Raw genomic sequence first — 13325 nt, 5'->3', positions numbered from 1 at the left:
TGCTGTGTGGGGACACATAGGGCACACTTTTACTATATGAAAGCACAGATGGGGCACTATTATTATGTGGAGACACAATCAGTGCATTATTGCTATGTGGAGGACAATAGGGTCACTTTATTGTGTGGGGGCAAAGAGTGGGCACTGTCACTATGTAAAAGCACAACAGGTGTACTATTACTATGAGGAGTTACAATAGTGGAACTATTACTATGTAGAGGCACCGAGGGGCAACTATTACTATGCAGAGGCGCCATTGTTGTACTATTATTATGTGGAGCCACAAAATGGGCACTTTTAAGTAGTAGAGGTAAAATATGGGCACTATTACTATGTGGAGGCACAATGGGACCACTATTACTAGCTAGAGGTTCCATTGTGGTGCTACTATTAAGTGGAGGCACAATAGGGGCTTTTTTACTATGTTGAGGTACAATATTGGCACTATTATTAGAGGTGCCATTGGAAAACTTTTACTATGTGGAGGCATAATAAGGGTACTGTTATAATTTAGAGGTACAGTGGGGGTGCTGCTACTTTGTAAACACACAATAGGGGCACTGATAATTTGTGGAGGCACAATGGGGCAGTGTTATTGTGTGAATGCACAATACCAGCACTATTTCTGTATGGGGGCATAGAAGGGAACTATTACTATGTTAAAAGCATAATTGCTATGTGGAGACAAAATAAGCTCACTATTACCATGTGGGGTCACAAAGGGAGCACTATTAATGTGTGGAGGCACCATTGGGGCACTATTACTATGTGAAGGCACAGTAGTGTCATATTTACTGTGTGGAAGCACAATAGGGACAATATTGCTATGTGGAGGCAAAATGGAAGCACCCTTACTTTGTGGTGAATCAAAGTGGACATTATTATCGTAAGTATTATTAGTTTAGGTCATTATGTGTAGTTACTTTACTATAGAGTTTGTGCACGTGTGGGAAAAATGTAGGGACGGTGTTAGAAAGTCGATCAAACAAAGATGTCTGTACTGTATATTAAATTTTACACAAATAAGTTGTGGTTGGAAGAAGTCTTCAAGACGATCTGGGCCGAATTGCTGAGAAAAGGGGAAGTGAAGAGTTCCCATCACAGGAGTTGCCAACTGTGCTGTCCAGACCCGTAGAATCACTTGCCATAGCACAAAATGGCCGTCGTCTGGTTGCATCCTGTATAATCCCATAGCATGTATGTTTTTACAATGGTTTTGGAATAAAGTTTTTTAAAGATGGGTAGTGCCGCTGTTCTGTATTTTCTTGGACTTATTGATATCTTCAATTTTAAGCATAGTACCACCAAATCACTTAGCCAAAGGGTGAGTCCTTATTTTACAAAGTGTGTAATGTTTTGACAACGCCAAGCTAATTCCTATTCTTTTGTTGGATTATTAAAACATGTTAATGATGTGAAAATCATAAAAAAATGGAAACTAAATTGTCAAAACGTCTCGATTTATTCAATGTTGAGTATACAGTCATGGCCAAAAGTATTGAGAATGAGACAAATAGTAATTTTTCCAAAGTTTACTGCTTAATTTTTTGTAATGGCAATTTGCATATACTCCTGAATGTCAAAGAGTGATCAGCTTAACAGCAATTACTGTACTTCCAAAGTCAATATTTGCCCAGAAAATGAACTTTAACCCCCAAAACACATTTCAACATCATTGCAGTCCTGCCTTAAAAGGAGCAGCTAACATCGTTTTAGTGATTGATCCATTAACACAGGTGTGGGTGTTGATGAGGACAGGGCTGGCGATCAATCAGTCATGATTAAGTAAGAATGACATCACTGGACACTTTAAAAGGAGGCTGGTTCTTGGTATCATTGTTTCTCTTCAGTTAACCATGGTTATCTCTAAAGAAACACGTGCAGCCATCATTGCACTGCACAAAAATGGCCTAACAGGGAAGAGTATCGCAGCTACAAAGATTGCACCTCAGTCAACAATCTATCGCATCATCAAGAACTTCAAGGAGAGAGCTTCCATTGTTGTCAAAAAGGCTCCAGGGCGCCCAAGAAAGACCAGCAAGCGCCAGGACCACATCTTAAAACTGTTTCAGCTGCGGGATCGGACTACCAGCAGTGCCGAGCTTGCTCAGGAATGGCAGCAGGCTGGTGTGAGTGCTTCTGCACGCACTGTGAGGCGGAGACTCTTTGAGCAAGGGCTGGTGTCAAGGAGGGCAGCATAGAATCCACTTCTCTCCAGAAAAAACATCAGGGACCGACTGATATTCTGCAAAAGGTACAGGGAGTGGACTGCTGAGGACTGGGGCAAAGTCATTTTCTCTGATGAATCCCCTTTTCGATTGTTTGGGACATCTGGAAAACAGCTTATTCGGAGAAGAAGAGGTGAGCGCTACCACCAGTCTTGTCTCATGCCAACTGTAAAGCATCCTGAAACCATTCATGTGTGGGGTTGCTTCTCAGCCAAGGGAATCGGCTCACTCACAGTCTTGCCTAAAAACACAGCCATGAATAAAGAATGGTACCAGAATGTCCTCCAAGAGCAACTTCTCCCAACCGTCCAAGAGCAGTTTGGCGCCCAAAAATGCCTTTTCCAGCATGATGGAGCACCTTGCCATAAAGCAAAGGTGATAACAAAATGGCTCATGGAGAAAAACATAGAGATTTTGGGTCCATGGCCTGGAAACTCCCCAGATCTTAATCCCATTGAGAACTTGTGGTCAATCATCAAGAGACGGGTGGACAAACAAAAACCAACAAATTCTGGCAAAATGCAAGCATTGATTATGCAAGAATGGACTGCTATCAGTCAGGATTTGGTCCAAAAGTTGATTGAGAGCATGCCAGGGAGAATTACAGAGGTCTTGAAGAATAAGGGGCAACACTGCAAATATTGACTTGCTGCATTAACTCATTCTAACTGTCAATATAACCTATTGGTACTCATAATATGATTGCAATTATATTTCTGTATGTGATATAAACATCAGACAAACGCTAATAAAAACCAGAGGCCAGCAGATCATGTGAAAATATAATTTTGGTGTCATTCTCAAAACTTTTGGCCATGACTGTAAGTGCCATGTGCAGAAATACAGTACAGACCAAAAGTTTGGACACACCTTCTCATTTAAAGATTTTTCTGTATTTTCATGACTATGAAAATTGTACATTCACACTGAAAGCATCAAAACTATGAATTAACGCATGTGGAATTATATACTTAACAAAAAAGTGTGAAACAACTGAAAATATGTATTTTATTCTAGGTTCTTCAAAGTAGCCACCTTTTGCTTTGATGACTGCTTTGCACACTCTTGGCATTCTCTTGATGAGCTTCAAGAGATAGTCACCGGAAATGGTTTTCACTTCACAGGTGTGCCCTGTCAGGTTTAATAAGTGGGATTTCTTGTCTTATAAATGGGGTTGGGACCATCAGTTGTGTTGTGCAGAAGTCTGGTGGATGCACAGCTGATAGTCCTACTGAATAGACTGTTAGAATTTGTATTATGGCAAGAAAAAAGCAGCTAAGTAAAGAAAAACGAGTAGCCATCATTACTTTAAGAAATGAAGGTCAGTCAGTCCAAAAAATTGGGAAAACTTTGAAAGTGTTCCCAAGTGCAGTTGCAAAAACCATCAAGCGCTACAAAGAAACTGGCTCACATGAGGACCGCCCCAGGAAAGGAAGACCAAGAGTCACCTCTGCTTCTGAGGATAAGTTTATCCGAGTCACCAGCCTCAGAAATCGCAGGTTAACAGCAGCTCAGATAAGAGACCAGGTCAATACCACACAGAGTTCTAGCAGCAAACACATCTCTTCAACAACTGTTAAGAGGAGACTTTGTGCAGCAGGCCTTCATGGTAAAATAGCTGCTAGGAAACCACTGCTAAGGACAGGCAACAAGCAGAAGAGACTTGTTTGGGCTAAAGAACACAAGTAATGGACATTAGACCAGTGGAAATCTGTGCTTTGGTCTGATGAGTCCAAATTTGAGATCTTTGGTTCCAACCACCTTGTCTCTGTGCAACGCAGAAAAGGTGAACCGATGGACTCTACATGCCTGGTTCCCACCCTGAAGCATGGAGGAGGGGTTGTGATGGTGTGGGGGTGCTTTGCTGGTGACACTGTTGGGGATTTATTCAAAATTGAAGGCATACTGAACCAGCATGGCTACCACAGCATCTTGCAGCGGCATGCTATTCCATCCGGTTTGGGTTTAGTTGGACCATCATTTATTTTTCAACAGGACAATGACCCCAAACACACCTTCAGCCTGTGTAAGGGCTATTTGACCAAGAAGGAGAGTGGTGAGGTGCTACGCCAGATGACCTGGCCTCCACAGTCATCAGACCTGAACCCAATCGAGATGGTTTGGGGTGATCTGGACCACAGAGTGAAGGCAAAAGGGCCAACAAGTGCTAAACACCTCTGGGAACTCCTTCAAGATTGTTGGAAGACCATTTCCGGTGACTACCTCTTGAAGCTCATCAAGAGAATGCCAAGAGTGTGCAAAACAGTCATCAAAGCAAAAGGTGGCTACTTTGAAGAACCTAGAATATAAGACATATGTTCAGTTGTTTCACACTTTTTTGTTAAGTATATTATTCCACATGTGTTAATTCATAGTTTTGATGCCTTCAGTGTGAATGTACAATTTTCATAGTCATGAAAATACAGAAAAATCTTTAAATGAGAAGGTGTGTCCAAACTTTTGGTCTGTACTGTACATGCACTTTTACATCTTGCCATGATATCAATGAGGTTATTAATAGTTGTCTAAGGAGTGTTCTGCCACGCTGAATGCAAATGGACATACAAACCATCAAGATCCGCTGCTGGAAGCTCCCTTTGCTATTGCCGACCAATGACTTCCCAGATGTGTTAAATACAAGAGAATTTCGGAGATGTTGCTGACTATGGTAGCACATTTGTCGTGTTGAAAAACGGCACCTGGGGCACTTTAACGTTCATTTGCGAAGGTGTCTTAATGGCGTTGCTCACGTGGTCTCCAAATCAATCTCTGGATATCATCGTCTCCAAGACAAAAGCAAGACTCATCTTCAGACAGCCATTGATAACCTTATTAATAACATGCCTTGGCATATAAGTTTGTGTATTTCTTTGTGTTGTTGTAATGTTTTGAAAATGACATTTCCATTTTATCATCATTTGCATATCATTACTATGCCTTCTGATCCTGTGTTTTCCATAATTCAACAACTTTTCTTTCTTGATGTTGCAATTTCAATTTTGAGGAGTGTACTGGAGACACTGAAGAGGACTCTCTGGCAGGAAGTGGTATAGGGGCACTTTTTCTTTAGACCTGTATATTGGATATATAGTGATAGAACCTATGTATTGAGACACCCTGAATATTGTGGCAATATCTGACAAGCATTCTATTGATGGGATTTCTGGATTGTATGGGTGCATCTATAACAGAATAAATCATATGGCGATACATCAGTGATTTAAATGACTTGTGTATCCATAAAATATTTTGTATAGGAAACAGGGTCATATATAAAAATCATTGGGCCCCTTTGTAAAAGTTAAAATCGGGCGAGGCTGTGGTGTATTTCTAGTCAGAGAACAGATTGGTTAGAAATGCTAAAATATTAGGTGGCCAACAAGCAATGATTCTCCATAGTTATTTGCCAGTTGAATCTGTTGATGTTTCTGACCACAAGTCATGGCATCAGACTTACAAAGCAGGGGCGTACATAGAAACCATGGGGCCCCATAGCAGAAGTTCTAATTGCCCCCCCTCCCCCCAAAAAGTAAATAAATAAATAAATATTTGTCTGGGTAACTGAAGAGCATATCTCACAACTTTCCAGCCTTTTCATAGTAATTTTCATCCTGCTGAAGTCCTAGATCCCTCTTCGCCCCCATAAAGTATGATGCCAACAAAAGTGCCACCCCAAACACAGTATGATACCCCTGTAAGGTGCCCCAGCGAGGTAGTCATGGGCGAGTTGCAGCTCCTGCTCGCTTTGACACCCTACAGACAATTTGTGTCCTCCCTCTGATGTGTGGCTGGGTATATGACATTCTTCACTTACTTCAAACCATCTGATCGCGGCTGTCTCCAGGCATTTCTCTTCTGGTACCAGGGCAGCAATAAATTCAGAGGACACAAAGTTCTTAACCATAACTGGGATTTTACTTGGGGGAGTGGAGTACATACAGTATTTACAGTCAGGTACATTGGATAAGGCCCAACAGGTTTTCATCTCCCATACAGGTGCTAGAAACATCTTCAGCACTGGTGCCCTCTTTAGGTGAAGAATCTCTCTAATTCTATTCTCTGTCCCAAGTGACCTTTCCTCACCAGTGACAGTGTGTCCGGATCTTATATCTACCTCACGGCTTAACCTGGAGTCCTATCTTCCTCTGCTACCTGCAGACTAGAAGTGCCCCGGGGTCCTCAATACCTCTGTTGAGTTTCTCCGTCCGGCTAATGGGACTCCTGCATGAGGAGATATTTACACTGCTTATCCACTGTCTGAGGGTAGGGAGCCCCCGTCTACCCAAGCAGCCAATTTCCCTGGCTGTCCGCCCATAAGGCTTCCTGTCACAACTCTGACAGGACTCCAACTGACACTTTCTGGAAAATTCTCCAGATGTTACCTTGGATACCCCGCCCCCTGTGGCAGTTAATTCCTCACTGTCATTCTGGTAGCAGGCTCTCACTAACAGCTGCGCCCGACAGTGGCATTTTGTGGCCAATTAAAAGTACTACAGCCCCACAAGGAAATACAGTATGTAAAACTAAACCCCAGATATACTCTATGCCTGACCTAGACACTGCATTCCCCCCTCTACTCTAATGACTGTACCACTGAAGCTAACCCCTTAACTTGACCTAACAGCAGTTCAGAGAGACATAACTATGGGAACATGTTATTCTAACTACTTTAGTACCAAAGGAAGGTTACACCCTTCTTCACTATTACACCCCCATGATGAATAACTCCAGATGTACAGTATGATGACCCTACTGTACCCCGCCTCAACTCCCAAAGCAAAGTATGGTGACCCCAAGACAGTATGATCCCCCAACTGTGACCCCCACACAGCCCTCCATGCAGTGTAATGTGCCTAGATACAGTATAATAGCCCCACACTGTATAATGGCCCGCTCTAGCCCATCAAACAGTATAATGGCCCCCACACAAACCTTCACATTGTATAATTGATGCATACAGTATAATGGCCCCCCACATAGCCCTCCAAATATTAAAATGCACTCCCCATGGTCCTCCACAGAGTGAAATGCACTCCCCATGGTCCTCCACACAGTATAATGCACTCCCCATGGTGCTCCACAGAGTATAATGCACTCCCCATAGTCCTCCACAGAGTATAATGCACTCCCCATGGTGCTCCACAGAGTATAATGCACTCCCCATAGTTCTCCACAGAGTATAATGCACTCCCCATGGTCCTCCTCAGAGTATAATGCACTCCCCATGGTCCTCCACAGAGTATAATGCACTCTCCATGGTGCTCCACACAGTATAATAAACTCCCACGGTCATCCACCCAGTATAATACACTCCCCACTATCCTCCACACAATATAATGCACTCCCTATAGTGCTCCACACAATATAATACACTCCCCAAGGTGCTCCACAGAGTAAAATGCAGCCGCCATAGGGTAAAATGCACCCCATAGTGTAAAATGCAGCCCCTATAGGGTAAAATGCACCCCCAGTATTATGGGCACCACATATTCACTAATTTTAAAAATAAATAAATACAATACTCACCTCTTCCCCTCTGTTTTGGTCTCTGCAGCGCATCTCTTCATCTCAGCAGCTCCTCTGTCTGTCTGACACAGCGTGTCACAATGAAGTGACGTCATCACTCCCGCTGCGTAAAACACAGAGGAGGAATGATGGGAGAGGGAGTGTCACATGACGCTACCTTCTCCATCATTGCTTTCAACTGTATCGGAGTCTGGGCGAGGCCGCGAAGCTAGCTGGCCGGAGGGGGGGCCTGATATGGGGGCTGACACCGGGCCCCCCCTGGCTCACTAGCCACATAGCAGTTGTGTGGCCTGCTGCCATTGACTGTACGCCACTGTTACAAAGGTAGGCCCCCCAACTCACAGCTAGGTCCGAAATATATATATACGTATATATGTGCCTAACTAGCTCAATTTGAATTTTGGTGGTGACAGACTTTAAACTAGATAAATGTATGATAAACAATACTTCTATTATCATTAATATTGTAGCGAAATTTCTTTATTCAGTTGTACAAAATTTTTAACAAATATGGTCATTAGTGAACATCAGGCCATCTACACCTGCTTGTCTCAGCTGTACTACAGTGCTATAATCACAGCCATTTGAAGGCGAGTTTCCACTCATTCTACAGGGGATGTATGACACAGCGAGTGACTGTGAGAAAGGAAGGCATATGGCTTGCTTTCCAGTAAATGAAAGCACATGTTGAAATGTCTTCATACATCCTATCAACTGCTCTAACCGAGATGCAGACAATAAGCATCTATCATTCCTGTTTTATATTTAACCTAACCACATATAAGCTAAAACTAGCACTTTTCTCTTAATTAAACCATTACATATGTGGCCATGTAAAGATTTTAGCTTCATTTAGAGAGGATCATATAAATATAAAGGTCATATAATCTTTCAAAAACATGATAACTAACTGACTCTGCATTACTTTAACCTCTTGCCAATTTTGTTTCTGCACTTTTGTTATTTCCTCACCTTACTCCAAGACCCATTACTTTTTTATTTTTCCATTAACATAGCCATAAGGTTATTTTTTATGGGACAAGATCTAGTTTTGAAAGGCACCATCCATTCTAACATATAGTATACTGAAAAGCGGTAAGAAAAATTTAGTGTGGGATGGAATGGTGAAAAAAAGGGCAATTCCACCATTGTTTTTTTGCAAAGTAAGAAAAGGGGCAACATAGTGTATTAGCGAAGATGGTGTGGAAAGGAAATAGGTGAAGAGTTGCTCCCCTGTTAACATTGTGCATGGGCCAGCCACAATTCTGTTAGAGGCATGGAAAAACAAGCAATCAGATTATAGCTGGCTGCTGATCTATTCGCTGAGCTGTAAGCTATGACTCCAAAAAGAGGGGAAAAGAGTGGATAATATTTTGTGTTGTCAGCAAGAGGAATAGGAATGCCAGCCACTGGAGATGGAAATTGTACTTTATTTGGACAACATATTTCTAAATCGATCTGATTACTTCCTGAGGTACATACATCGGAACTAGCACAATCATATAAACAGAAATGGTTATGACGTGGACATCCCATGATCAAGACCACTCACCTGATCCAGATCAATAACGATGTCCGAAGCACAAGGAATTACAATCAACACAATAAAATGGATATGAGAATCACAATCAAAAACACATACATACAGTAATTATTTTGCAAAAAATATATGTGCATAAATTTATTAACATGTACAATGGGTACGGAAAGTATTCAGACCCCTTTAAATGTTTCATTTTTTGTTTCATTGCAGCCATTTGGTAAATTCTAAAAAGTTCATTTTTTTCTCATTATTATACACTCTGCACCCCATCTTGACTGAAAAAAAACAGAAATGTAGAAATTTTTGCAAATTTATTAAAAAGGAAAAACTGAAATATCACATGGTCATAAGTATTCAGACTCTTTGCTCAGACACTCATATTTAAGTCACATGCTGTCCATTTCCTTGTGATTCTCCTTGAGATGGTTCTACTCCTTCATTGGAGTCCAGCTGTGTTTAATTAAACTGATAGGACTTGATTTGGAAAGGCACACACCTGTCTATATAAGACCTCACAGCTCAAGGTGCATGTCAGACCAAATGAGAATCATGAGCTCAAAGGAACTGCCCAAGGAGCTCAGAGACAGAATTGTGGCAAGGCACAGATCTGGACATGGTTACAAAAGAATTTCTGCAGTACTCAAGGTTCCTAAGAGCACAGTGGCCTCCATAATCCTTAAATGGAAGAAGTTTGGGACCATCAGAAGTCTTCCTAGACCTGGCCATCCAGCCAAACTGAGCAATCATGGGAGAAGAGCCTTAGTGAGAGAGTTAAAGAAGAACCCCAAGATCACTGTGGCTGAGCTCCATAGATGCAATAGGGAGATGGGAGAAAGTTCCACAAAGTCAACTATCACTGCAGCCCTCCACCAGTCGGGCTTTTATGGCAGAGTGGCCCGATGGAAGCCTCTCCTCAGTTCAAGACATATGAAAGCTCGAATAGAGTTTTCTCAAAAACATATGAAGTACTCCCAGACTATGAGAAGTAAGATTCTCTAGTCTGATGAGACGAAGATAGAACTTTTTTGTGATAATTCTAAGCAGTATGTGTGGAGAAAACCAGGCACTGCTCATCACCTGCCCAATACAATCCCAACAGTGAAACATGGTGGTGGCAGCATCATGCTATGGGGGTGTTTTTCAGCTGCAGGGACAGGACGACTGGTTTCAATTGAAGGAACATGAATGCAGCCAAGTACAGTGATATCCTGGATGAAAACCTCTTCCAGAGTGCTCTGGACCTCAGACTTGGCCGAAGGTTCACCTTCCAACAAGACAATGACCCTAAGCACACAGCTAAAATAACAAAGTAGTGGCTTCAGAACAACTTTGTGACCATTCTTGACTTGCCCAGCCAGAGCCCTGACCTAAACCCAATTGAGCATCTCTGGAGAGACCTGAAAATGGCTGTCCAACGTTCACCATTCAACCTGACGGAACTGGAGAGGATCTGCAAGGAAGAATGGCAGATGATCCCCAAATCCAGGTGTGAAAAACTTGTTGCATCATTTCCAAGAAGACTCATGGCTGTACTAGCTCAAAAGGGTGCTTCTACTAAATACTGAGCAAAGAGTCTGAATACTTAAGACCATGTGATATTTCAGTTTTTCTTTTTTAATAAATTGGCAAAAATTTCTACATTTCTGTTTTTTTTTCAGTCAAGATGGGCTGCAGAGTGTACATTAATGAGGAAAAAAATTAACTTTTTAGAATTTACCAAATGGCTGAAATGAAACAAAGAGTGAAAAATTTAAAGGGGTCTGAATACTTTCCGTACCCACTGTACATAATTATATATCATTACAATGTAATATCTGTCAATTAATTTAGATTTTCAGCTAAATGCTGGAGATAGCAGCATTTATGTCTATATTTTTCAAAAATGTGGACATGAAGAGCTATCTCGACTTTGGGAGAGGTCACTACACTAAAGGGATAAAGAATATTCCTTATGGACAGTACTGGCATCTATGAATAAACTGTAATAGGGATGACTATTTTTGTACTCAATCAAGAATATTACAAAATAGATTATTAGAAAAAGTTTACCCCAAAGACCTTTTAGTTGATGCCTACAACAAAATGGCCCCAATTCTTCATTTGCATTTTTTTAAGTCACTTTCCTTTTTGGTCTTGGGTTATTAGTTGCCATTTTTGGCTCCAAATTCATTAGAATGTCATGCGAGATTCATGAATTTGGCACAAAGACAAAAACTGGCTTTCTTCCTGTCTTGAACACTTTTTTTCATGTTGGTGCCAAAAAGTCTCATAAATTGCACCAAAAGTCTGGTGTACTCAAAAATATACCAGGGGGAGACTGGAGTGAAGTTGTGAAAACTTTTGTGACTTTTAAAAAGTCACAATTCATGAATCAGGCTAAAATATCAGGAATTGCTAAACTCTGCCCATAATGAGGAAAACAGAAAAAAAAAACAGTCAAGCACATATATATGTTACACCAGAGAGTTATATCACACAAAATAGATAATAAATAGCATTTTCCATATGTCTACTTTAAATCAGCATAATTTTTGAAACCTAATATATTTTTGTTAGAAAGTCAGAAGGGTTAAAAATTTATTAACAATTTCTCATTTTTCCAACAAAATTTACCAAACCATTTTTTTGTCGGGACCACATCCCGTTTGAAGTAACTTTGAGTGGCCTATGTGACAGAAAATACCCAAAAGTGACACCATTTTAAAACCTGCACCCCTCAAAACCACATTCACAAAGTTTATTAACCTGTAGGTGCTTCACAGGAATTAAAACAATGTGGAAGGAAAAAATGAAAATATTAACTTTTTTCTCATAAAAAAGTTGCTTTAGCCCCAAATTTTTCATTTGCATAAGGTTAACAGGAAAAAATAGACCAAAAAATGTGTTGTGCAATTTCTTCTGATAACGCCGATAGCCCTTATGTGGTGGACAACTACTGTTTGGTCACATGACAGGGCTCGAAAGGTAAGGAGCACCATTTGACTTTTGAAGGGCAAAATTGGCTGGAATAGACATTGGACGCCATGTCACATTTGCAGAGCCCATGGTGTGCCTAAACAGAGGAGGTCCCCACAAGTGAATGCATTTTGAAACTATACCCCTTAAGGAATTTATCTAAATGTGTGGTAAGCACCTAAAACCCCAGGTGCTTCACAAAATTTGATAACGTTGAACCGTGAAAATGAAAAATAAGATTTTTCCCACAAAAATGTTGCTTTAGCTTCAAATTTTTCATTTTCACAAGGGTAGCAGGAGAAAATGGTCATCAAAATTTGTTGTGCAATTTCTCCTGAGTACACCGATACTCTATGTGTGGTGGGAAACTACTGTTTCGGCAAGCTGTCAAGCTCTGAAAGGAAGGAGCAATATTTTTGAGCGCAGACTTTGATGGAATGGTCTGTGGGTGCCATATTGTATTTGGAGAGCCCCTGATTTGCCTAAGCAGTGAACATCCTCCTCAAGGTGACCACATTTTGGAAACTACACCTGTCAAGGAATTTATCTAAAGGTATGGTGAGTAGTGTTGAGCCACCCCCTTAGTGTTCGGGTTCGGTTCGTCGAACACCGGGATGTTCGAGGAACTGTTCGTCGAACTGTTCGTCGAACACCTTAGAACACCGTCGAACACCGTTAAAACCAATGGCAGGCAAAAAAAAACACATAGAAACACATAGAAAACACCTTCAAAGGTGTCCAAAAGCTGACAAACTGCTCAGAAGACGCTTTCTTTAAAAAAGCCGGCCGGCAATTCAGCAGCGGCATACACCGGTACCCGACAATTTAGACAAGAAGGAATAGAGCCTCACACATAGATTAGATAGATAGAAACATGTCAGTCACATATATATGAAGTACAGTGACAGTGTTGCTTACTGTACTTGTCATTTAGTGTAAAGGATTTATTAAAAAATATAATAGTGTTTTCATGCACTGTCTCTTTAAAAAAGCCGGCCGGCAATTCAGCAACTGTACCCGACAATTTATAACAGACAGAATAGAGCTTCACACATAGATTAGATAGATAGAAA

This window comes from Phyllobates terribilis, unplaced genomic scaffold (assembly GCF_046119375.1).
Source record: "Phyllobates terribilis strain yellow unplaced genomic scaffold, ASM4611937v1 Scaffold_2__4_contigs__length_985480577, whole genome shotgun sequence".
In the NCBI taxonomy this organism is placed as follows: Eukaryota; Metazoa; Chordata; class Amphibia; order Anura; family Dendrobatidae; genus Phyllobates; species Phyllobates terribilis.
The sequence above is the reverse complement of the archived record's forward strand: the minus strand, read 5'-3'. Positions refer to the sequence as shown.